General features: G+C 41.9%; 1 long non-coding RNA gene and 1 other non-coding gene across 2 annotated transcripts in view; one reads left to right on the top strand and one right to left on the bottom strand.

The window, feature by feature from the left end:
* Positions 1–26276, bottom strand: part of LOC145438118 (uncharacterized) — a 465561-nt gene extending 439285 nt beyond the window's left edge. Inside the window, exons 1-2 of the long non-coding RNA XR_013914828.1 lie at positions 25265–26276; positions 24219–24788 (exon numbers count right to left, since the gene is read on the bottom strand). This is a non-coding gene — a long non-coding RNA (uncharacterized LOC145438118). The remainder of the gene's footprint in view (positions 1–24218; positions 24789–25264) is intronic.
* Trnas-uga (transfer RNA serine (anticodon UGA)) lies at positions 7791–7872 on the top strand. The gene has a single exon. It is a non-coding gene; the product is annotated as a tRNA-Ser (tRNA).
* Positions 26277–26655: the final 379 nt, after the last annotated feature.

Here is a 26655-nt window from a genome sequence, read left to right as displayed (position 1 = left end):
GAAGTAAAAATTGTAATATATGAAAAAGGTTCACAGGGCAGAACCTACCAAGGTTCTGTTGTGAACGCGAACCTCAAAATTTCCGAGGTTCACATACAGAACGCGAACGTGAACCTCACGTTCACACCATCCCTAATGGGAATGAAGACAAAAAGGTTGGGAACCACTGGTCTACACTATCATAAAGGCGATTACCATAATCAGGGGAAGGATCAAGAACGGAACTGTTGAAGGACTTGTAACGAAGACCGTTTTCAGATCTCTGGTATTCTTGGTCCCACAATACCATGCAGTGGCGACGTATTATGTGCCGGGCTTCTTGTTCGGAGAGCGCCGGCATATCTTCGGAACTTGGAGTGGTGGTGGAGACATTCTTTGCCAATCTGTCAGCTTCTTCATTGCCGTGAATGCCCACATGGCGGGTATCCAAAGGAATGACACGTTGACGTCTAATTCACTCAATCGAGACATGGAGAATAATATCTCATAAACCAGCTTATGGCGCGGATACATGTTAAAGTTGCGAATGCGAGCCAGGGCACTCGAACAATCTGATATGATCAGATATTCGGTTGACGAGTTGCGATTTCTGGTAATCCAACTCAGCGCTGGGTCGATCACTATCAGTTCAGTCGAGAAAACACAATGCTCGACTGAACAAGCCTGGGCAACTGAAACGTCAAGTATTGCATTTCGACTTGAATGCAGACATACTCGACGACTGTCGGATAGCCCGCTAGATCAGTGGTTCCCAACCTTTTTGTCATCATTCCCTATTTCATATTTATTCCGAGCCTTCATTCCCCACCAGGACCGTAATAGCACTTCGTCAGCCCCGCCAAAAAACGTAGATCTTGTGACCCAACAGGGTGATAAACCTAACTTCTGGGGGGCGAAGCCCCCCCCCAGAACCTCCTCAGCCCCGCTGAGCATGCACGCTTTTTCCCGCTACTTATCAGCTACATTGGGTATACTGTTTAGTGCGTCGCCTTATTTGGACTAAACGCGTGAAGCGCAAAAAATTTATATAGTTCGTGTTTGAATCGGTAAATATGATCGGGAATTGCATATATTTTGTTATCAATTTTTTTATCCCCTCCCTGCTCACGTAATCAGATTCACCGGTAGAGCTGAGTGAGGTGTGTTGGAAAAGGTAGGACCCTTAAATGAGAATTAAACATTTTCAGGCGGACCCATTGCTATATTGACTTCATTACATTATGCTATTTCGTGACCTCCTATATCTGCTATGTCAAAAGATATTGAAATCGCCCAAAGCAAAAAGCACACACGATTTCAAATTGGTATTGCTTTACTGGCAAATAATTTTTCCCTGCAGAATGGCATTTGCCTCGTGGGGTTCAGATCGCCTGGACAGGAACATTTGGCGCCAGCCATTTAGCCGCCTATGGACAATTGAACACATATGTATATTGTATATATATCGAAGTTTTCGGTCATCACAAGGCCATTCCTTCTCGCTGCTGATCGTTCTGGCACACTTCTCGGAGTTGCATGTTCAATGGCCTTGGTGCGTCCTGGCGCAGTAATGGCTGACTCCGAAGTCTCCATTTCTATAAATTCTACGTCTTTTCGTGGGGGAAGGGTACCGAATAATTAGATATTCGGCAATATCAAATTGCGCACGCAGTGCGAAAATTTTTTGATAAAGTGGCATAAATTTCCAAAAAAAATACTTCAATTTATGTTAATTCACGAAATATTTTGGGCCGCTTCGAGCTCGCCCCCACCCAATTAAGGGGGGTTTGGGGTGCGGCAGTTACCGTCCTGCTCCCGACTACCCAGCACTTTTGTCATCACAGATCAGCTATCTGCTGGTTTGACTACACAAGACAGACAACCACACAAGTACGCAAGACAATCACCTTCAACTGCAACATAAAAAGTATTGTGAATCGATACCTGTAACGCTCAAAATTTCGCGAAAGCGTTATTTCACGTCAAACTAGTCGTGCTGGATGCGTTTGTGACGCCATGATTGGCCATCCAGAGTTAAATATGAGGTTTGTGAACAACACGCAATATAATTTTGGATACATGCATTCCAGAGCAGTTAACTGGTAACGGTAATTGCGCATGTATATCCGTGAATATGTAGATTGTCCTGTAGGCCTACATAATTTTGAATAAATGCGTCTATTCCCCACCAGAAATCATTGAATTCCCCACCAGTGCGGAATTCCCCACCGTTTGGGAACGACTGGGCTAGATGCTGTTCCACAATTGGGATCTGGCATACTTGATAGAGCAATGTGTAGCCGTTCGGTCGTAGTCCTCGCTATCTGACTGAATGCGGCTAAGTTACTTCAGGCTCGACTGGACCCAGAGACACGTTGCAGATTCGGCGGGTATACGAAGGCAGGCACAATAAATACATCAATACTTCCAATCCAATCCAAGACTTAACACAGCAACAACTCCACACAGAGACACTCCAAGACCAACTCCTTACAAAACCTAACTACATTCACTTCCAGTGTTGCCAACTCCGGATGGAAGAAAATCGCTAAAACTGGTGTCAAAAATCGCTAGATATCGCTAAATATTGAGAAAAAAGCGCTGAAAAATAGCGCTAAATCTGCATTAATTGCTAAAGGTGTTAAATTGAACCATTATATCAATACATTCTTCTCAGCTACATTTTACTCATCTGGGGCCAAAGTCACTTATCAAATTTCTAGTTCATAATACGTAATAGTCATCTCTAAGCGGGACAAAACGTGCAGTGCATTTCGATAAAGGAGATCGCTTTGCGCAATGATCGCTAAACGAGACCACTGACCAGGTTTGCTCTTTGCAGGCATAACCGCTCACTATATAAGCGTCCCTTGCTCAACGCGTTCGTGAATACGTGATGCGATGTACCGTGGAAATGCGCTCGACTTCTTCTCTAAACTGTGTTGGAGTAGCCTACTTGAACACGACATGTGACTTGACCTTACACAACACGACTTGAACCGGGTTTGCCAGCCACTATAAGTAGAGACCTTAAGAAAATAATCCGAAGACCAACCCGGGCCCCGGGGTATGAAATGTAATTAATCTGGTCTTAAACGAAAGCTAGTGTCACACTGATTCCGACAATACGAATTATATTCTTGTCAAGACAATGGAACGACCTCAAAACAGCCCCCAAAGTCTGAAAATCGGCATCGATCGGACCAATGGCTGGACGAAATTGGTCATTGTTATGTTCCTTGTGTTGCGGCGGTGCCATTGTTGGAGCAATGCCAGTTTTTAGACTTTGGGGGCTGTTTGGGCGTGCATGGTTCCATTGTCCGGACAAGATTTTAATTTGTATTTTCGAAATCACTGCGTCAATATCTTTCGATCATGGCCAATTCAGCGCTAAGGTCGCCAGATGTAGCACTGCCAATTATGCTACTTTTAGATTACTCAGCAAGAAGGCACACTGCTTGCCCATGCGTAACCGCCAGGAGTTGCGTATCTACTATATATTCGTATGTTAGTAATCTACAATCACATATCATCGGAGTATTCACTCCGGTGACCGGTATAGCCAATGCAGTCGTCAGTCAGAACTGATATTTATTGGTTATTTTCGATAAAAAAAGCGCTAAATAATCGCTAAATACTTTTTCAAAAATCGCTAGATTTAGCGCTAGGCGCTAGATCCATATTTTATGGCGCTAAACCGGATGAAAAATCGCTAGATCTAGCGCGAAAATCGCTAATTTGGCAACACTGTTCACTTCCTCCTTTTCCCATCCCGCATGCTACCTTACGCATGACTGGTCTTGCAACCGGAGTCATTATGGCTCCGGAGCCGAGAGGTTACACATCCCCGTTCCCAAGATGAGTGATCTAGTAGGAAAGATCACTCACAAGCGACAAGAGGGAGCACAAATAAAAAAATAAGTATAAAAAACAGAGCATAAAAATGGCAAGAATATGTACAAAGAAGAAATATGATCATGCAAAACCAGTTACAATGTCCTACAATCGTCAATAATGCAAAATCTCACAATATCAACCAACAACGTAAAGACAGCCACCACAACATCTTCAAAAGTTCACTCAACTGTCAAAAATACAAAACAACAGACACAATCCACCAACAGCGTAAAAGCAACCATTTGCCACAGACAGTTTCCAACAACATAACACCGTGCGCTAAAACCAAGCCATCAACTGAAACAAAAACACGTGTCAATACCCATCAACAATAGCAGTTCATTATCAAATCGAGATCACAGCTTTAACATCTCAACATCAGGGGCGTAGTCCAAGTCTGGTGTCAAATCCCAATGACCCACCATCTCATTCAAATATCTCTCAAAGTAAAAGTTTTACGGTGTGAGGGCTCCTTTGTATTCACATTGACACGTTCAATGGCCAGCTTACAGTCCACCAACGACTCGAAAGTTCTAAGTATATCCGACACATTTACTTCTCGTCCAACCAAGTCCCATAGCAAGTCTTTGTTTCCAATCGATTAAGCCACTGCAACACTTTCATCTCCACAATCCTCAGCCAATTGTTCCTCCATCACACTTCTTTTTTCACTATGGCAATCATCATCATTTGCATCACCATTTATCTCGGCACGCGACTTCAATGGTAACATGACTACCATCTCAGATCCGATATCATCAACAACAGGCGCAGTAATAGGTATTTCAGACAGTGAATCCATTTTACTCTCATATGCCAACACATCAACGTTCACAACAGCAACAGATTTTCCAGCTGACGAGCATACCGGCCAATGTACCAAGCAACCACCTGCCACCATATCCTTTTTTCCAACAACACGTGTGTCCAATAGCTTGACAATTTGTCGTGCTTCCTTCCCAAGTCTCCCTTTTGCTAACTTGTTAAAAACCCGTGCAAGTGCAACTTCTTCTTTCCTCTTCAATAACTGTCTTGCACCCAGTCCACCGCGTCCGTCTCCTACTGCAAGCGGCATCTCTCTACCGGATCCAGCATCAGGCTGCGTTCTCGCCATTTGTAGCCGTTCGGTCGTAGTTCTCGCTATCTGACTGAATGCGGATAAGTTACTTCAGGTTCGACTGGACCCAGAGACACATTGCAGATTCGGCGGATATATTACAACGAAGGCAGGCACAATAACTACATCAATACTTCCAATCCAAATCAAGACTTAACACAGCAACAACTCCACACAGAAACACTCCAAGACCACCTCCATACAAAACCCAACTACAACCACTTCCTCCTTTCCCATCCCGCATGCTACCTAACGCATGACTGGTCTTGCAACCGAAGTCATTATGGCTCCGGAGCCGAGCGGTTACACAATGCGTCTTCTTGTATTTCGTCCTGATCATATGGTATTTGTTCTTCGTTGACGTGCGTGTGCTGCACTTGCGTAGTCGTTGAAATTTGAGGGACATTGACCCCAATGCAACTGATACATAATGACGGTCGTTCGAGAAAGAAGAAACAAGGTTCGATCAGTTTTGGATTTTCGAGAACTCAACGAATTTGTTGAGTGCATTGGGGCAGACGTGGACGTTTGCCAAGAGAAATTGAGGAAATGGAGACAGATGCCGGTCGGCTGCGCACTAGTGGACTTTCGCGACGCATACATGCAGGTGCGCGTGTCTTCTAATTGTAGTCAATATCAAATGATCGAATTTGAAGGTGGGAGGCACCGGCTCAAGAGACTGGGATTCAGACTCAATTGCGCTATCAGGGCTGTCGAGTTGGTAACTTTTACCTCCAACTCCGATTCCACCTCCAGACATTTTCAATAGAGTGATTCCAACTCTGGCTCTGACTCCAGAGTCTTTAAACGTACCGACTCCGACTATTTCTTCACAGAACTCCGACTCTCACAGTACCACAAATTTTTCTTCAAACATTATATGCCACGGTGACGGTGAAATGACTTTCAAATAACCATTCAACATAGGCAAACATATAATTCACGAGGGCATGAAAAATTAACATGGAAGTATTCATTTCAAAATATCCTTCCTTTTATTCATATTCATTTATTTTTATTATTTTTATAACATGGGTAAGCCACGGATAGTCTAATAGCCTTATGCGTATGAATCATTCAAACATTATAATATATACTAAAATGTGCGTATTAACAATAGAAATGTAGGCTATATCTTGTGTACGAGTGCGTAACTAATACAGATATCAATGAATTATCTCACTAAACACTATATTGACGAGAAGTACACACTCTCTCACTACCAATAGACGATGTTCAGAAATGAAATGTAGGGAGTAGTCAAAAAAACATATGTCTACATGCACTTAGTCAAGTATTCATGTAGTAGGACTAATGCACTCTTGTTCGACCCAAGTGGCTGAGCTGAGCTCATATGATTAGTGATGCTATGCAAAATTGTTTCATTGTGGCACAGCTTGAGTTATGCACTATTCAATTAACAAGAAATGATGCCTTTCTAAATAGCCTTACTTTTTCATATTTCATAAGTTTTCATAACATGTATGTATATGTATGAGTCATTCAAACATGGCATATATCCAATCCCATATAATCAAAATGCCCATATTGCACACGGACCTCAGCTGACAACTCACACGCAATAGACAAATCTCGGCCCCTCAAACTAGCACCCAAGTAACAACCTTTACGTTCATTGTTCCACCGGTTACATAAAGCCGAAAATTAAAAATGATAGAAATATTCTTTTAGAGAATTACCGCTGGCACCATCGAATGTGTCAGCGGGTACTTTTACATAATCAGACGTGCAATAAGGGAACGGTCCCGCACTTCCTTCACTTTGGGACTACTTTGAGCACCAGTAGAAGGAGGGACAGACGAAGCCTCATCTCCACAGGAATCTATCACAATTGCAACCTTGGGCCTACTCAAATCCTCACCACCTAATTCCTCATTGCTGTCGGCGTCAACCTTAGGCTAGTTCACCATAGTTGCCAACATACCTCTTATGTCACCCATGCTACTGTTCATTAGCTGAAGCCCATCTTCAAATACTCTATTCATCAGCTGAATCTTCTCTTCAATTCCTCTAACTGGCGAGTGGAGAGCAGCTACATCCCCATTGACCGAAGTCATAAAGTTCGCAGCCTGACGCTTCGCTTCGTATGCCATATTCAGTGGAATTCGTTCAATAATTGTGTCCAATCTCGCCGGGCTCACTTTGACGTTTCCTCCATACCGGTACTGGTAACAGCTGAGTCTTCATCCGAAGCCGAAATCGTGTCGAGCACTAGGAATCTGTTGCGTGTCTCTAAAAAACTCTCCGTGGACAAGTTTATAGCATCAATTTTGTTATTTGCGTGCTCGCCATTGTGGAACACCTCTGTAATATGATTGGCCCTCGACACGAGGCGGACCTTGCAATATCAGTACCGTCACAATAGCAACTAAGAATCATTACGGATACACCCCTAATGGGTGGGCTGTCACACATATCTTGTACTCAAAAGAGCCACGTGGGGCTCGTGAGCCATAGGTTACCGACCCTTTTTTTGAACATTGCGCGGTTGCTACAAGGATATTGTCATAAAATCGATGAGCACACGTACTCTTATAACCGAACCTACAAAACATACTTGATTATCGCCTAAAAAGAGAAATATTTCGTCTGCGACATATTGGGATTTTGTGCGTATGCGAAGGCGTAAATGTAGCTCACTAACAAAAAAGAGATCGCCATTCTTAGTATCTAGCCAGAGCAGAGCAACTCGGAGCCAACAGTTTTTTGCTGCTTTGTATTGTGTTCGTCAACCCTAATGAAAGACACATTTATGGATGTTCTCGCCGGACATGTTGCTGCGATGGCCGAGTGGTTAAGGCGTCGGACTTGAAATCCAATGGGATATTCCTGCGCAGGTTCGAACCCTGCTTGCAGCGGTGATTTTCAAATCGAGATCGATTACATTATTGCATTGATGCAGTCGCACCAACGTGGGAAATATCATTATTCATTTACAGAATTATCCCGTAAGCAAATTTCGCATTAGGCGTTGGTAATATTTGGATCCGTTTTACCAAATGTCAAAATATTTACAATGCGCATGCCAAATATTCCTGTGACATTCGTTTAGTACTGACAACGACATTTAATGCAATTAAACAATAAATTTTGATGTGTTAACAAACCAGGCACAAGTTGCTTTAATATTTTGATTGAATAACATTGATTGAACAACAGCTTAATTATGCAATTCATTTGCGCGATAGAAATGCAGGGTATTTGGTTATGCCTCACGGAAAAGAGATGCGGTGACCATTCATTGCGGTTTTAAGTAATACTTTCTCACTGGATAAATAGAAATACGAAAATGAGTACTGCGATGCGACACAGACTTACCACTAAAACCACGTGAGAGTTTGTGAGTCTGGGAGATATGAAAACATGCGTATTGGAGTAACCTTTTCGCACGATTGAGCAACCGTGAATATATACTCAAACTGACTTTGAAGTCTGGCCTTCTGAAGTTGTGAAAGTAGGCAAAACCTACTCGAGGACTTCGCAAAAAGCATCACGTTTTTGAAGTAATAATAGTCATTATTCCTTTGTTACGGAGATTCATCTTGTGATTCGAATGCTCCTATATACAATTGAATAAATCGGAATATTTTCGTTTGATACTTATCAGGAGTAATCGTCAGCTGCTTTTAGATACAGTATACAATTAACTAACAGATGTATACAAAGTCTAGCCTAACTCATTTCTTCATACTACTCGAGTACTTTTCAGACCGTTCATTTTCTGCTTCAACAAGTAGATTTCAATATCCAATTGACTAACAAACGTCTGCAAAATCTGGTCTTAACCTACTTTTTCAAACTACTTCATGAGTACAATTTACCATGATATGATGGTATATCTTATAAGTGTATGTGTGCGCAAGAGCAACCCACAATAGGTAGAAAGTTCCTGCCACTGTCCATTTCAGGTTGTTTGATAGACTTGTGCACAGCCAATGATATATAAATGATTGTTCACAGCATATACTTTTCATAGTCATTTAGTTGCAATGTTATCCATGTCCAGTATGTCAACTCTTACAATCATAGTTGACTTGCAAGATGGTGACTTCGAAGAATGGGACGGGATAGAGACTGTCCAACAATCCCCTTCACTCAACAAATTTCCAGACTTTCGCATCATCATCTATTCTTTCAAAAGTCGAGGTGATCATGGAAGAAGTTGATCAAATCCGAGCGTCATAACAATGTGTCATCGGATGGGTATTCCAGAAGCAGGATTTTGAACAGCTTAAATACCTCACCTCTTCATGGACTCCTAAATGCGATGATACTAGTCGTGACAAAATTTCAATGAGGATGCCAACACCATAATATCATTGAGAATTTTATACAGGGTATAGATATTTCATTTACTATAACTCTTAAAAACTGCATAAACAACTTTTGTTATTATGTCAGACTTGTTGTCATCTAAAATCAGAATAACAAGAACCAAAATCATAGTCAACGGAAAGCATTCAAGTCAAGTCAATATGTAGCAAAAAGGGATTTTCATGTTTATGCAAATTACGATCTCAGATATAGCCTACCTTTGTTTAAGCCATCCGATAAATGTACTGTGTGCATCTATTTTTGTTGTAATTTATGAAACTGTGCTGTGCTATTATGAACAATCGAATAACTGTGCCTAATAGTTGATAACGTCAATGTTTCTTGTCACGTAACAAAAATAGATATTCTCAAATGTTATTTTTTCGAGCTTTCTTATTCTCTCTTAATGACAATAACAGTACCGTACTGCAGTTGGATGGTAGAGCAGCGATTTTACATGACGTTGAGCATCAGAGAGCATTGAAGCATCAAGTACCATGGCATTTGAACACTAGTATGTTTCCAGCCTCTTTAGAAATCAATTATTCTTTAGAAATTACCATATCGCAGGTAAGGCCAGATTTCCTGATCAGGCTAAAAATGATTCCAATAACCGATCAAGACTCAATCTCTTGGTGATATTGAGGTAGTCTGCTCGATGGATTGGCAAAAACTTCCTTATCAAATTTATCATTGTTGTTGTTTTGTTGTCTCCTTGATAAGCTTCCCTGCTCACGAATTTCGTTGTTGTTTCTGTGGCATAACAATATATCCAGTTTTGCAGTAGCGGCATATCTTTTTCCAGCTAGTACAAGTGAAGCAATATTATCTGTAATGCAATATGGCTTAAAATGGCAGTTGTGGCTGAACTTGGTTGTCGTATTCACAAGGCACACAAAATTATCCACAGGTTAAATTGTAGTGTCCATCTCCTCACCTCTCGCACTCGAATAATATGCATAGTCTTTCAGCAAGACTATTTTTCTCTGCATCAATCGATCCAATGAGTATCAATCCCTCCGGCACCAATCGTCAAAGTATTATTCATTTTGACTACAATCTTTGGAAATATCTCAATGTCTGAAGCAGAGTGGAACATGACATGGTTGCTTCTCATGGACTGCCCGGCGTGCCAGAATCCCATAAGATAATGATTTGCACTTTTATTAGGATCCCAAATTTTTTTTCAATTTCCTCGCGATTGTGGGTTGCTTTGCGGCTGTTTCAATACACGAACAATCTTTTCTTGAAAGTTGGAATGGACTACAATTTTTAAATTGGTCAATAACAGTCCTGTAAAAAATTTATGCATTAGACATTTACAGAATGGGAATTTGTTATGTCACAGTTTTGCAAGTCAACTACATATCAAGGTAAATATTCAAGCCGTCAAGTATTTTCCTTATTACCGCATATGCAATATATATGAGCAATGAGCATATCCAAGAGAAAGATTTTGCATTGGAGGATTGCGGTGTTACATTGCTGGAAAAATAACCTGGGTTTATTTGAGGCAGCAGTACATACAAATACAAGTTGATGCTCATGCTCAGGTCATAAAGCGTATGCAAATAGCGAAAAGTTATGAAGGTTATACATAAAATATCGTAGACGTACACACTATACAATGATGGAGGTTACAAAATAATTTCCTAACCTTTCAATGAATAAGACGCCATAGAACGTTGCTCGCAAATGCATAAATTATCTATTTTGTACAACCCTTCCAGCTATCAATCTTAACGAGTACTCCTTGTTAATTTTCAAGGTTTACAGGCAATTCATGGGGAACACTTCACAACGTGTAGTTTATATCGAAGAAGTACCAAAACGTTTATCAGGTATATTTTGAATAAATGGGCATTGGTAGACGTTTTCGGACACCCCGGTGTGAAAGATTCAACTATTGAGAGGAATACGACAGATCACGCCAGGTCGATGTGAACAATACCAACTATGGACTGATTATCCTCATTGTCATTCTAGTGCATTTGTAGCGTCCCCGATTCGGCGATAACTGCTTAGCGGGGACGTCGTAAAGAGTGTTCGGGTTCCGGAACCTCTCCTTGCGACAGATGGTTGCTAGCGCGTTACACACAAGTCCAGCGTTGTACCATATATGAATCAGTTTAATTCCATAATCCAAGACCAATCTTCAATGCAGCCAAATACGCCAATTTACTGTACACTAGTACACAATTCACAGACACTCGTGTGCACGACCCCTAACCAAAAAACCACGTGCCGACCGCCGAACTTCCGCGAACATTCTCCGCGCTTCTATGAAGAAAACGCGAGTGTGAGAAATCAAGTGTGACGACACCATGCAATTACTGGACTGTTACAAATCGAATACCAGGGTTTTCACACATTGTTTTGCTGATTGAATATTGTTTGGAACAATGCCGATTCTCATCATTGATGTGGATTTAACGGCCTGACCCGGTATAAAGGTATATATGTTAGCATTTTAGCAATCAGTACAATGATAGTTTTCGGTTAGTTCCGATTTTATATTATGAAGGTACAATCACTATATTGAAACTATGGTTGCCAGTGAACTCGGCCCTTGGTGAATTCGGCCTCACAATATTACAATATATACTATTTAAAACAACTTAGTTGCTCACACAAATATCGTAATCAACCCTTCTCTTTAAAAAAATCAGGCGACGTAAATGCTGCCAGAAAATTTTCAAATCCTCTTTTAACAATCCTTCAAGGTTCTGCACATCTATATTGACGCTCACTCACAGTATCTATTAATTTTTTAGGCTGTGTCGTACATGCATGGTTGCAACCGATGCTAAAATGCCTCGCAGCTAGTCGGTACTTTGATAAATGTGCATTGTTAAAAGTTATATTACATCCTAGTATGCAGCACTGCCTCATATGCTCAAGAACCCAACAAAAACTAAACCAATTGGGAAAATCAGTGAATTAGTACGCCAGCAAGGTCGATTGCAGCACTCCACCACAGTCGACATACGCAATCACGTACCTCTGCTCAAGCATATCCCACGACGGACTGATTTCGCCTGGAACCTATCTTATAGCGTTAAGGGGCGTGGCAGTTTCCAATCATTGTATATATATCATTGACTGTACATAGCGATCGTCGCCGATATATCAATTCGGGAGTTCTTTTTTACCTACATCTCCAAATATTCTGTTCTTAAAAGAAGCATGAAAGAACGGTGTATTCCTGGTATCGCTTGAAGTCGGTGACCACTGTGATTCTTTAGTCTAGGATTGTAAAACTTGTGAGTAAAGTTACTTGTGGACAAAGAGATGTTGGCACCAATCTCTGTCGCTACGGGAAGTTTCGGCTAACATGCGGCTGCGTTAGAGTGCGTTGCTAGAAAAGTCGACTTCAATAAAACCTCTCTCCAAAAAGACCGCCATATATTGGTCCTCGAAGCCTTTGACATTGTTGTCTGGACGCCGAATCGGTCGTAGCCAAAGATCCCTGTCCTCACAATTCAATTCCGGCGATTGATATACCACCCGCAGTGGAATCTAAGGCAGAGGTCTCAAACTCAATGGTACTCGCGGGTCAGTTTTCTAGTTTTGACGACGCCGCGGGCCGCAGCATTTATAGGGGCATTCTATGTCTTTTCAAGTAGGTATTTTTTGGCGGGAATGAATTGTCCTATTGAAAGTGAGCCGATCAAGTAGACTGACAGTAAACACACTTCGTCGAAATCACAAAATGTGATTTACTCTAGTTTAAATATAGGCCTGGCACGAAAAGATTCATCACATTTTTAACTATTTGAATATAATTGTTGTTGTATACTTGATATATAATTATAAGATATAGACACCATGAGCGGACAAATGTATGATGCCATTATAAAAGCTATCAGGTTATAATTTTGAAGCTACTATGAATATTTTGAATTTAACAGATTGATAATAGACTGATCTGAAATAAAACATTTTTAGGTTGGTCATTGTAAGTCCGATATAGGATTCGGGTATACTTCTGATATGTAGGCTATTAATCTCATGGCCAAATATCTTCAAATATAGGAGCCGAAAATATATAATATAAATATATTTATAAATGTGTTCTAGTGATTGAAATGTCCGAACGCCGAACAACCCACTGTTGTTACATCGTTATGGCGTACCGCTTCGGTACTCGGCCTTAATAACATGGCTTAGCGACCACAGGTGTAACTAACAGATTGCCAATGGTTGCCATAACTACTTGCTTAGTTAGCGAAATCTATTACCATTCCCCTGATACGCAATTAGTTCGTTGCGTCCATGCTTCTAACAAATTCACGGCATTCCGAGTCACTCCCAGTCCACTCGAGTATCATTTTCATTTTGTCATCGAGTTAGCCCGAGTCTGAGTAATTCTAAGAAAGGTCGCGTCCAAGTCCAACTCACAAATTTCAGTCACGAATCGTCTAAATGTCAGGTTTTGTCATCATGAATTGGAAACGTGGCGAAATAGTGAATCTTCCACCGCGTGGTAGCGTTTACAATTGATGTGATAGTGAAGTTTGATGAATAGTTTCAGGCTTTCGGGGCAATTTAAGGGGAAATTTTCACTTTATCACCTGAAAAGATATATGTGACACTGATATATTGTCAAATTATTAAAAATCTAAAATGTTGTCGCGGGCCGCACAAAATTCTCTGGCGGGCCGCATACGGCCCGCGGGCCGCGTGTTTGAGACCTATGATCTAAGGCAACCCAATTTGGAATGGCATGCGACTCAGAAAATACCTTTATATATTTTTTCTTTTAATTTGTTTTGGTACGAGTGAGCAATTTCGTTATATTACTGATAGCCACAATCTTCACAGGAGGTCCCGAAATAACAATATGTAGGCCTACTTCAACCAAAGTAAATAGTACCAAAAGCACAGCAATAAACTAACACCGAGATCAACACGAATAATATTTCAATCGCGTGGCTAGAACATGACTTAACTACGAGGTATATAGTTACATGCTTTATAATTTCTAGTACACCACCTGCACCAGCTACCGGATAATCTGGTCAGCTGAGATGGAGGATCAAAAATAATAGCGATATATGCAAGCACCAATATATTCATCAACTTCTAAAATAATCGCGCTTCGGACGACTAGAGCACTTATGCTTACTTACTAATCTGCACCAGCTTCATTCCATAAATATCTCCATATTTAGTGACATACGCCTACTATTAGTAGTGCATTTCTTCCGATGTGGGAGGATTTGGTCGCTAGATGACAATAACATTTACGCCACGATTTGGGTCGCGCTTGAAAATGTTCAAAAACCACGAACTTGAACCATCCAGCGCTTCGTTATTGCACTCTCGTTTATTGTACTTTGTAAACAATCGTCATTGTGCCTTGTACAGCACATGCAACTGTGCCACCATTGTTTTATGAGTCAGTGCCACGGCACCCCGTTATATTACTAAATGATAACATGCCAAGTAATTACTGTTTGCACCACAATTTCTATTAGTAATGAATATTGTATCATGGGTCGGCAAACCCCGGCACGCGTGCTATTTGTGGCACGCGAGATTATTTTTCATGGTACGCCAAATGATTTGACGAACACGAATTATTATAACCATGTTAGTTGCAAAACATGTCACACATAAAAGCTTAAATTATTTGATAAAGCAACATAATAAAGAGTCTTTTAGGGCATGTTTTAGATATCCTGGACATATTGTTTTCGCGGTCCACGCGATTTAACGTGACCTTATTTTTTGAATTTGGTAAACCCACTAAAATATATATAGGGCAACCTAATATCGTATGAAACCGTTCGGATACTTTAGTCTAGAAGTATGCATGTGCACTGTGCAGCCTGTGGGATCGCGAACATTTTACAGGAACCATCATTTTGGCCCAGCGCATTTTCACGATATGAGACACACGTTCGGCAACATGCGACTCCGTACTCTGTATGCGTTGCCAAAATGATTTACACGGGTTAACTCATTTTTATCATCAGGCCATCTCATCCTAGAATCGTTGATGGGCCTGTCACTTATTGGCTATGGTACCAAAAACAGTAAACTTGGAAACGATCAAGGCAGCCACAGAAGATCGATCATTTCGCAACTAAATTTAAATGGTGCAGACATTGCGTACATTATGCAGTAGGTTTAGTGCGGTAGCGAACAAAATTTATACCCTTCCCAACCAATACCGCAAGAATCACTAGCGTAACCGATGTCGGCTACATATAGGTGGTTGGTGTGATTCCTTGCTTGCTAAATATGACAAAGTTAAAAATGATTGGCACGCGAGTTGGTAATATATCGACATTTCTTGACATTTTGGCACGCTGCACTTGAAAAGTTGCCCAGTCCTGACATATAGATCAATTGGGCGGTAGACCGCGGCCTTCCGAAGGGTTCACGGGCCTCAATTTATGCATTAAGCGTCACACACTTGTTTTGTCGCTTTATGCAGACTCATATCAATACTTGTTGACATTTCTATCTAAAACTTTAATAAAAATCTATATTTTCAAAAATCCATATTTTAGGCATTTTTAAAATTTAATTTTTAGTAGTTTTGGCATTTGGTTTCCGAAATGCCGAACATAACACGGCCCGGTTATAACGCCAAACACTACAAGTCCGCTCGTTTTACATAGATCATACCGCACCTCAATGTTCTTCCCTTTCGCTCTCAGATGTACGCATGCGAGTATTTTTGCTAGCTGTCCCGAATTACGATATTTAACGAATAGATTAGGGTTACCATACGTCCTCTTTCAAGAGGATTTGTTCCCTTTTTTGACTTTTTTGAAAGCGTACTCGGAGGACGCCCTTTTGTCCTCTTTTTTGAGAATTTAGGTCAAATTTACGGCCAAAATCGACTGAGATGCCCTAAATCAGCACCGAAATAACGCTCAGGCGGGTATTTCAGGAGCTGAGCCGGAGATGACTTTTTTGTTTAGTCAACCACCTGAGAATGTGAAGGGAAAAACTGTATTTTGGCGACGAGCGAGAAAGATGACCATTCACCATTTTTCCACGATTTTCCACCGGTTTTGCAAGTCTGAAAATTCTGAAAAAGTGTCCTCTTTTCACATTTTCAAAATATGGTAACCTTAGAATAGATCTCCCCGTGGCAACTCCTTTATTTCATTGAAAGACCCCTAGAACGCTTTGTAACGCTTTTCTAATCGCGATAATATGACTGTACCAACACAATGGCTTGATTATGCTTTTAATGACCGCATTGATGTTATTCTCAAAAATTCATTACCGGCAAGACCTTTAAAAGCGATGTTTTGGAGAATATTGAAATGGAAGCAGAATAACGTTTATCCAGACTCCTCGCCAACTCATTGGCGTAAGCCAGGGGCGGGCAACTTCTCCTGTTGGCGGGCCGGATATAGGAAAATTAAATACTTGGCGTATCGGATAGCTAAATCGATACATTATTCGCCCATTTATCCACATATACAAGGAATCAATCGTATTTAATGAGTGCATTTTATCGACAACAATGTCACTTCAATGCCATTTCTCGCCGATAATGAGGAAGACAATGTGGATTTGTCCTTGATGTATTTTGCGGCATATACACCGACTCATGATATACATACCATAACCGTATGATGTGCATATGCCACTGGACTAGGAAGGTGTAAAAATAGCCTTGCACGGGCTTCTAAGTCTTGCACCACCGTCCATGCTATCTCAATACATTAGCGCCAAGCGCGGAAGTCAAGGATACCAGTGTTACTAAACAGCAGTGATGGTGTGAACGCGAGGTTCACGTTCGCGTTCTATGTGTGAACCTCATAAATTTAGAGGTTCACGTTCACAAACGAACCTTGGTAGGTTCTGCACTGTGAACCCATAGTGTCCTATATGGTGTCGACACAAGCAAATCTCACGCCTCAGTGAAATTGTATCACGTCACAATTTCCATTTGGCTACAGGCAATTTGAAGGTCATTTTTGACCGGCTTGCCGAGCATTAAATTTGGTAAAACGGGTATCAATCGAAAGCTGACTCTGCACTGATTACGAAAATATAAATTCTATTCCGCTCGTGGCCCTGGAACTCCCACAATCAGCCTCGATTTTTTCATTGTTATGGAGATTGGCATTGGGACGCAACAATGCTGAACAATGCTGTCTGAAACTTTTTCTCTTGAACTATTCTCTAGTTTCGCCAGACAGCATTGTTGCGTCTCAATGCCAATCTCCATAACAATGAAAAATTCATGGCTGATTGTGGGAGTTCCAGGGCCACGAGCGGAATAAAATTTATATTTTCGTAATTAGTGCAGAGTCAGCTTTCGATTGATACCCGTTTTACCAAATTTAATGCTCGGCAAGCCGGTCACAAATGACCGTCAAATTGCCTGTAGCCAAATGGAAATTGCGACGTGATACAATTTCACTGAGGCGTGAGATTTGCTTGTGTCGACACCATATAGGACACTATGGTGAACCTTTTCCATGCACTACAATCTTTCACGTCATTGTAACTCTTTGCATTTCATTTTCAGACCACTTTATGCATGGAGCTGGCAGCATAAAAAATCAACACCACGACCATGCTCCATGCCAATCTCAAAAATTTTACCTGCTTTGTTACAAAAGTTTGCTCGAAATATTCAACTTTCCGTTTGTGAATATCTAGTGACTCTCTGCTGCTGTGAGCTTGACCTGCAATCAGAATCACACAACATAAAGAACGAAAAACACTACTTGTAGCTAGTCATCGAATGATGCATATTCAACCAGGGGTTTGGATCCGGAGCCGGAGCCCCGGAGCCGTGCATTTTCCCCTGAGCTAGAGCCGGAGCTCTACATAAAATTCAGCCGGAGCCGGAGCTGGAGCCCGTTATTTGAGGAGTAGCTCCGACGTATTTCATAAAATGCTATTATATATGCAACAACCACATCTGCTGATTTATCATAATTGAACAGCAGGCCTGAATTTTAATGCTGTGTACTGCAATGGCATAGAGTAAAGTGCGTTCTAGTGCAACTATACAGATTGTAGTGCAACTAGTGCAACTATTATGTTATTGACAGCTGACAAGTATTCATTATGACGTGACAAGCCGGCACGGCGACACCTATTTTTCGTTGCTACATCGGATGTTACTGACGGCTGACAGACTCGAGATTACAATAGATAACTAACCTATGGGTAGATTAGTAATCTATATAGACTAGGAATGGCCAACTTTTTCGGCTAAAGGGGCACATGCAATTGACGAACGAGTGCGTGGTCCACTAGCCGCACCAAGCGGGTAAAATTTTAAAAGTTCATAAATAAACTAAGTCAATAATATTATTACTTGAGTTTATTGCGGGTCTACTGTATACCGCTTGCCCCAAACACCGCATCGGCACAGCGCCTCACTAACCAGCTAGAGGCCGCCGCCGCTCTTGTTGGCCTCCAGATCAACGCCAAGAACACTGAGGTTCTGGCCATATCAGCTCTACCGAAGAACGCGACACCGATTCAACTGGGAGAAATCGATCTCAAGTATGTAACGAGTTTTGTGTACCTCGGTATTGACGTCGCTGACTCTGGAAAAGCGCTCAAGGCGAGGCGAGCAAAGGCCTGGGGCGCGGCAAGACGGCTACATAGCCTCTTCCATTCAAGTGCCTCAACCCAGCTCAAGACCCGTATCGTCCGTGCCACTGTCGAGCAGGTTCTTCTCTACGGAATAGAGGCACTCACGCTGACAGAGAGGCTGGCTAAGACGCTCAAAGCTAACTACGACGCACTCCTCCGCTATGCACTCGGCATTCACCATTCACCATCCGGAGCATATATCCACGAATGCATTGCGAGAACTCACAGGAACGGTCCCATGCCGTCTACTGGCAGCTGAACGACGCTTCCGCCTAATCGGCCATCTAGTGCGGCATCAAGACGAGCAACCAGCCGCCGCCATCATCAATCACATTCCCACGGAGCCATGGCGCAGAGGTGGCTGGAATCGGAAAACATGGCGCTCGACAATGGAGACTGACCTAGCGCAACGCGGGCTGTCGCTTGAAGACGCCCACGACCGCCTACGTTGGAGACGCTTAAAACGAGCCTAAACTGATTATCTTGATGTTTTTTTTGTTTCCTGTTTTCTTTTGCCCTTTTCATTTTATTTTATCTAATTGAAAAGTCGATATATATATGTATACCGCCCGCAAGGCTTAGTTTGTAAGGACGCGACTATTCGGCGTCTGGCCACATCAATATCGAAGGTCTCCGATAATATGCGACAATCATTTTGTGCCTACATTTCACCGTCGACGATCTTTATGCGAGCGCAAACGCGAAAAGACTTTCTCCCGTAATTGCGAATGCAGTTAGACTCAATCGGGTAAATTAGACGTTTTATTTTCATTTTCAGTAGGGGTAGGCTACCAAGCAAGAAATTGTATGACAATTAAACACGCGAAGCGTGAAGAAAAATTTCACTACTATTTTAGTTTATTGTAATGTATGGCGATTTACTGAAAATGTGACTGGACCCTGGATCTGCCAATGCGTCGGAACTGATATTTTAGTCATCAACATCCCAAGTGTCGCACTCAGACTTGTAATTTTTGGTTGGCATTGCAAGTTCACAATCTGAGCAGTTTATTTTCGCTAATATAATAGGAAATTACCTCGCGGGCCACGCAAAACCCTCTCGCGGGCCACATTTGGCCCGTGGGTTGGCCACCCCTGATACAGACAGGCCCATTCGACAATTTCAGAGCCGGAGCTGGAGCCGGAGCAGTGGTAATAATGCGGCTCCGGAGCTGGAGCTGGAGCTAATGTATGATAGAAGAAAGCGCTGGAGCTGTTTAAATTTACGGCTGCTCCAAAGTCCTGTATTCAACCAATCAATGAAATTGATATAAGGAATATGTCGTTGTCAAATGCAGTGGTTCTCAATCGCCGGTCCGCGACGACTTTCCAGCCGATCCGCGAGGTACATTACAATTTTAAACCTATATTTCAAGATGCAATATGTTTAAGGCTTGTCAATTAATTAAATAAATTAAACATCAAATTTCAAACTCATTCGTGAAGTAACAGTAGGTCAGGAAACGTGTTCGATTTGACTTGAAGTTCGAACTGTGTCATTTGACGACATGCGAGCGATTCTTTCATTATGTGAAGGACCGTAACTGCCACATCCCAAACGGATCGGGGCCGAGCTTGAAGGGGACCCAAATTTATTTCGCGAATGAACATAACATATAGAGCCTTTTCCGAAACTTCAATCAACTTTTTTCATTTTTTTTTCGCGCCTGGCGCGGTTTAGTGTCACTAAATGTCTTGACTATTGGGTGCCCTTCCCTCACGAAATACTCATGATTCACAAAAATAGGAATTTCGGCGTCAACCATTACCGAGGCACGTCGCGCCAACACATCATGAAGTTTGGGCTTACGTATGACTACGAAAAGTGTGCGAAAAACTTGCCAGCGAGATGAATCTGGCCGGAGAGGACTGCCCTTTGTTGACCGAAAACTTCGATATATATATATATATGTCTAATTGTCCATAGGCACCAAAATGGCTGGCCGAATCTCGCTGTACTGGCAATCCGTACCGACCGGCAGGACCGTAACACCCGCATCCCAAACCCCCCAATTGGAGGGGGCCCAATTTTCTAGGGAGGCCCTTGAATATTTCGTAAATATAGGACCAGGACAAATGCCAGACCACACGGAAAATTATTTGCCAGTGAAGAAATACTAATTTGGGATCGTGTGCGTCCTTGGGTGAATTCAGAGTCTAGTCACTATGTAACAGACAGTAGGTCACGACATATTGATATGCAATGAAGTAATTATTCCAATAGGCCCACCCGCATATGTTTATTATTAATAATTACGTGTCCTAAATTTTCTAAGACGACACTTCAATCAACCCTACCGGTAAATCTGATAATTCTGAGTATAAAAAATTTACTGCAATATATATGCAATTTACAATATTATTGATCGATTCAGTCATGAATTGTAGAAAGTTCTCGCACTTGTCGCGATTATGTCACATAAACGCCCTGCCTATACTGAGTACATTTAATGTAAAACGTTGAGAACCACTGGTCTAATGTAAAAAATCTAGTAGGCGTATAAGGATCCTCCTTGATTTGATATGTTTATTGTATATTAAAAATAAAATCAGTGCGATTGAGGTGTTGGCAACTGTATAACTTGTTGATTGGGTAACATCGGTAGCAAGTATAGAAACTGTCAGAAGCCGAACACATTGACCCGTCTGACCTGGACCGTTAAGGCGAACGCTTATATAGGCTACCCTTGCAAGTCCTCGTCGAAATTGTTAGCAAAGCAACGGAAGATATTGATTGCATTGGATTATTATAGCATTTGATTTCTCAGTTGATATGTATGGCGACGCTTGAAAAGTCAGCATGTCGGCTACTTCAGCATAGTGTAGCCTGAGTCGTCGCTATGTATCGTATTATCGTGTAGGTGGCACTTCACTGAAATATAGGGTTGGAAGTAGCAATATGACGCCATATTACGTCATATGGGTCACGTTCGCGTTCATACAGAACCTTTCAAACAGGCTCATTTTCACACGAACCTGAACCTTTCAGGGGTTCACACCATTCCAACTAATCAGGTCTTTGGTCTGACCCGATCGGGAATCGAACCCACGACCTACCGATCAAGAAGCCAAACGCTTCACCATAACGCTACCTTGAGTAGGTGGCGAGGTACCGTAGTGGTATAATCCACAGCTACAACACCAATGAGTGGTGAGTTCGAGTCCGGCAGAGATTGACTCCAGAACTCCTACCTAAGTGTTGGAGGTTTATCTTGGCTCTTCCTCGCCATCTCATCCGCATAAGCGGTGTCTCACAAAAGCCTTGAAGTGTGTCGCCCTTACAGAATAAAAAAATAGGAAGTATCGGCTTGGTGTAAGTGACCATTGTAGTAGAAAAACACCATGATTACCACAAACAACATTTGGGTTGAGTAAATCGTAAATGCAGATAATGTGAGTCTTCTGGCTTCGACGAACTTACGAGTAAGCAAGTATTGGGGAATCTCGGCAGACTGGGGATGCGGGCCACATTATCATGTAAGACGGGAAACTGTCCGCGGGCCGTAAAATGACTTGACTTGACTCGGCATATCAGAAATGTGGATTGACTCGTGACTCGGAGCAAAATTCTCAGTGAACGTCCTGGGGGATAGGACGTGCCTTCAGCGCGATCATTACGTTTGCGAATTGGTCCGGAGAAAGCCTTTGTAATTAATTCCTGGGGCATTTGTCTCGCATACAGCGATACTGTGTGTCCATTGCTAGAGTTGTAGCCAGACGTTCTAAGACAGTGGTTCCCAACCTTTTTCGTCTCGTGCCCCCCTTGGCCGATATTTGAGTTAAAATTCCCCCCTGTGAAAAAGTTGCCTGTGACTAAAAAAATGTGCTTTTTAACGTGCAACCATTTGTAGACTGAGCAATTGATGGCCAAACATATTCAGATAAGTTCGAACTATGGCGAATGCGGACCGCACTAAACTTTGGTAAAGTACAGTCAAATTTGACCTGAATTTGACCGGTCGGGTAGCCGCTGACGAAATATAAATCGTCAAGTCCGTATGCTATGGACTTGAGTTGAATCGATGAATTTGGTACGGTATGTTTTTCACGTTAACTCATATGTTGTCTTAAAAAGTTAAACAATTCCACTAGCGGCCTTGTGCTGAATTCGGCTTGCCCTTGTCCTGCTTAGTAGCAATTTGGTCGAGAGGCTGTCGCGGACCCAACGAAATCGTCTCGTTAGCCTCATTTTATCGGGGAGTGTAATATATACGGAAGACATTTAAACATACACCTAGCATGAAATCCGTCAAAGAAACATTCAATTGTAAAGAACTAATTTCTACTTAACAGTTCTATACCATAAAAATCTAAATACCTTGTGAACCCAGTGTATCGTCCGATCCAATGCCAAAGCCAGCTTTCCCCTAAAAAAATATGACAGATTCCCCCCTAAAAATTTCAAAATCCCCCCTCCCCCCCCCCCCCCCCGGTTGGGAGCCACTGTTCTAAGATGATCGGATCTGGCGGCCATATGCGCCCAGCTAGTGAGGAAGCCGAAGGTCCTGCATCAAAAGGTAGGAGTAGCGGATCTGTAAGCCACTGCCCGGATGACACCTCGGTAGTTATTTCAGGAATCGCTAAACCTCTGCGACGGTACAATCCGATCACTGTCAATCGCAGTTTAGTGCGAGTCATTGACGGTTCGTACAAGGAAATTAAGTTCATTCCCTCAGGAAACCTTTGTGTAGTTTGTTCGAACTCAAATCAGGTGACGAAACTCCTGGCGTGCACCGATCTTGGAGAGGGAAAATTAAAATTGAAATCAAGGCAGAGCTATATCCAGAGGTGGTCAAAGTAGTCACTGTCGCTACTCAAGTAGAAGTAGAAGTAACGCCGGAATTTCTACTCAAGTAGAAGTAGCAGTGGTGGTTCACAAGTAAGTAAGTAAGTAGGTATTCTACGCCTATTTTTGCCTACACAACTGAAAACTGTCAAGTAGAAGTAGAAGTAGTCTAAAATCATAACTACTTAAAAAGTAGAGTGAGTAGAAAAAATCTACTTCAAGTACTTCAAAAAGTAGAAGTACTTCGTTACTGACCACCTCTGGCTATATCGTAGTAAACCAGTGGAAAGTCAAGGCGTCATATCGAATGTTCCTATCGATCTATCCGACCAGTAAATACTTGAAGCTCTTGAAAACTCTCGTGTCACGTTCGTACGTCGCTTTCCGTATCGTGGTGTGTTAAAGGTCCAACGAAGAGTGCCTCTGTTCTTTTATGTTTTGCGTCTCCCACTCTACCAACTGTGGTGCAAATAGGTTTTCTTCCATTCCGGACCAGGGTCTATAATCCGCCACCCACACTGTAAAAAATAAAAACCTCGATTTACCGCGAAATGTTTGGAAGCACGGTAGCCAGACATTTCGTGGTAATCTAACATTACCGTTAGTCAATGTAAATTTAACTTACACTCGTCCGGTAATCTCACTTTACACGCCAGACTGTAATGTTACAGTCACCTCCGGTATATCTAATCTACATGTTCTCCTGTACATTTGCGATCGAGACTGTCATTTAACCGCCTACCTACCTACATGCTGTTCCTGTAAATCAGGATTACATACCAGCTTGTAAATTCACGTACATCCATACCTATCGCAAAGCAACCCGATGCAAAAGTATCGCAACATTTTCTTCACATCCACAAAACGACATTGGAATAAACTGTATATTCATTCATGATATCACGATGAAGTGGTTATCGATGGAAAAATATTGCTGCTGGAGGTCTAATTCTTCTTTGGGAGACATGCAGTAACACGAGTGGTCTCAAGAAAACGTGAATTAATTCCACCACCGGCCAAACTTCCAATTGTTTCTTTTTCTCGTTCTCATTCCTTCTGTGTAAGTAGTATCTTGCAGTTCCACTAAAAAGAATTCGTGCGTAAGTAGCTATATAAAGCAAAGTTCCTAACCTGGACAGTGGACATGACATCATAAAGACTAAGACAAATAGGCTAACAAAAATATAACATGTTTTGAAGTACCGGTACTGGCACATTGTGTGATGACGGCTCCGCCTTTTACATGACATAGCAGAGATTCATGACTTTATCTCTGTATTGAAGCAACAGGTTCCTAATTTAAGGTGGCATGTGTGGCAAACAAATCCAGCAGTGGATGAAAACATATCTATGCTATGGCCCGAAAATGACATTACCAAGCCAACAGTTTCAACTCCTCCGCAGCGGAGTATGTGGTCACTATATAAGTCGACAAATATCCCAAAATAGAACAGAGAATGCGGCGAATGAAATATATCAATCATGAAATCTAAGTCATCGAGGACTGGTGTGCAGAGTCAGATATTCACGGTAACAAATACTATGTAGTACCGTATTACCTTTTAAGATGCGTATGCCATTCAGCATTCCTAGGAATCTTCAACGATCGTGTTCACTCTCTTCAAGCACAAGCTTCGCTCCACCCTTTGCTCAAATCTCACTAATGGCCACCGGCCAGACGACACTCGAACGATTTCGAAATAAATGGTATTCATCCGCTGACACATAACACCAATAATATTTACTGGCCACGTTATAATGTTTGATCTGGGTCGTTTTTTCCATACAGAAACATTTATCATTGCATATAGTCCCTTTTTTCATCTAATTTCGTATAAATTGATGTATATTCCATGTGTTGTTCACTACTTACTGTACTTACCTAACCAGACGCTGCTTGTGATGTCACAGTTGTGCGTTGGTTGTTTACTACGAATCTCAGAAAAAGCAGTCACCTAATGTAACCTATTACAGGTCGCCTTGTCCGCCATTAATAAATGGTTAGCTGAGCATGCGGTGCTGATATTTCTAGTTTCCCCGAGCAATATTATACATCCTGAACTAATTTTCAAACTTATCAGCCTTATCCGTGACAACGAATGTAACCAGCGAGACTGGCCGTACAGCCATTGCCTTATAATATAATATGGCTACGGTGTACCACATTAGCTACGATCGTCAGTTATTTCTTGTACCCTACTAAGCTTAAATTGATACTAGGGCCAACAATTTCGGTATGACAGACCCCAGTCTCGCAAACGAGGTTCAATCAGGTCAAATCACCTCTATAGAATGATATATCAGTAACATTCAGTTCTACGTATACATTGGCTGCAGCGATTTTGAAGCTAATCAATTTTGCCAATAGCCCGGTAAACTGCAGTAACGAGTAACTGTCAGTAATTTTGCGAAGAAATTCTGGTAACTTACTTTACAGCTATATTAAGGTAATATTACATATCAAAATGTAAAATGACAAGCTACGCACAGTAATTGGCTGCGACCGGTAATTTGTGGTAAAATTTACAGAGATTTCCCAGTAAATCTACCAGATTTTTTACAGTGCACTCGGTGTTTCAATTGTAACCGTTTCGGGCATAAAGCTAAGTATTGCAGGAGCGCGCAGAAATGTACGAAATGTGGACAGTTACATACATACGACAATTGTAATAATGAACTACATGGTGTCAATTGTGGCTTAGCCCACTCCGCGGGCTATGCAGGATGCTCTCGGTTTAAGAAAGAGGCGCGAATTCAATCTATTATGGCTAATGATAAGTTAAATTATTGGGACGCGCGTAAATTGGAAGAACAGAAAACCGCCCCTAAAGAAGCGGTAGTTGCTGAGACACGATCAGGAAGCTCTGTACGTCTGAACACAGAGGCGCATACACAGACAGAACGAGCGTCGAAGCCCGTTGCGGATTCGAACGCCGTCCCCATGCCCAGT

Source organism: Botryllus schlosseri, chromosome 4 (genome assembly GCF_051294905.1).
Source record: "Botryllus schlosseri isolate E-star chromosome 4, Bs_hap1, whole genome shotgun sequence".
NCBI classification, from domain to species: domain Eukaryota; kingdom Metazoa; phylum Chordata; class Ascidiacea; order Stolidobranchia; family Styelidae; genus Botryllus; species Botryllus schlosseri.
The sequence above is the reverse complement of the archived record's forward strand: the minus strand, read 5'-3'. Positions and strand labels throughout refer to the sequence as shown.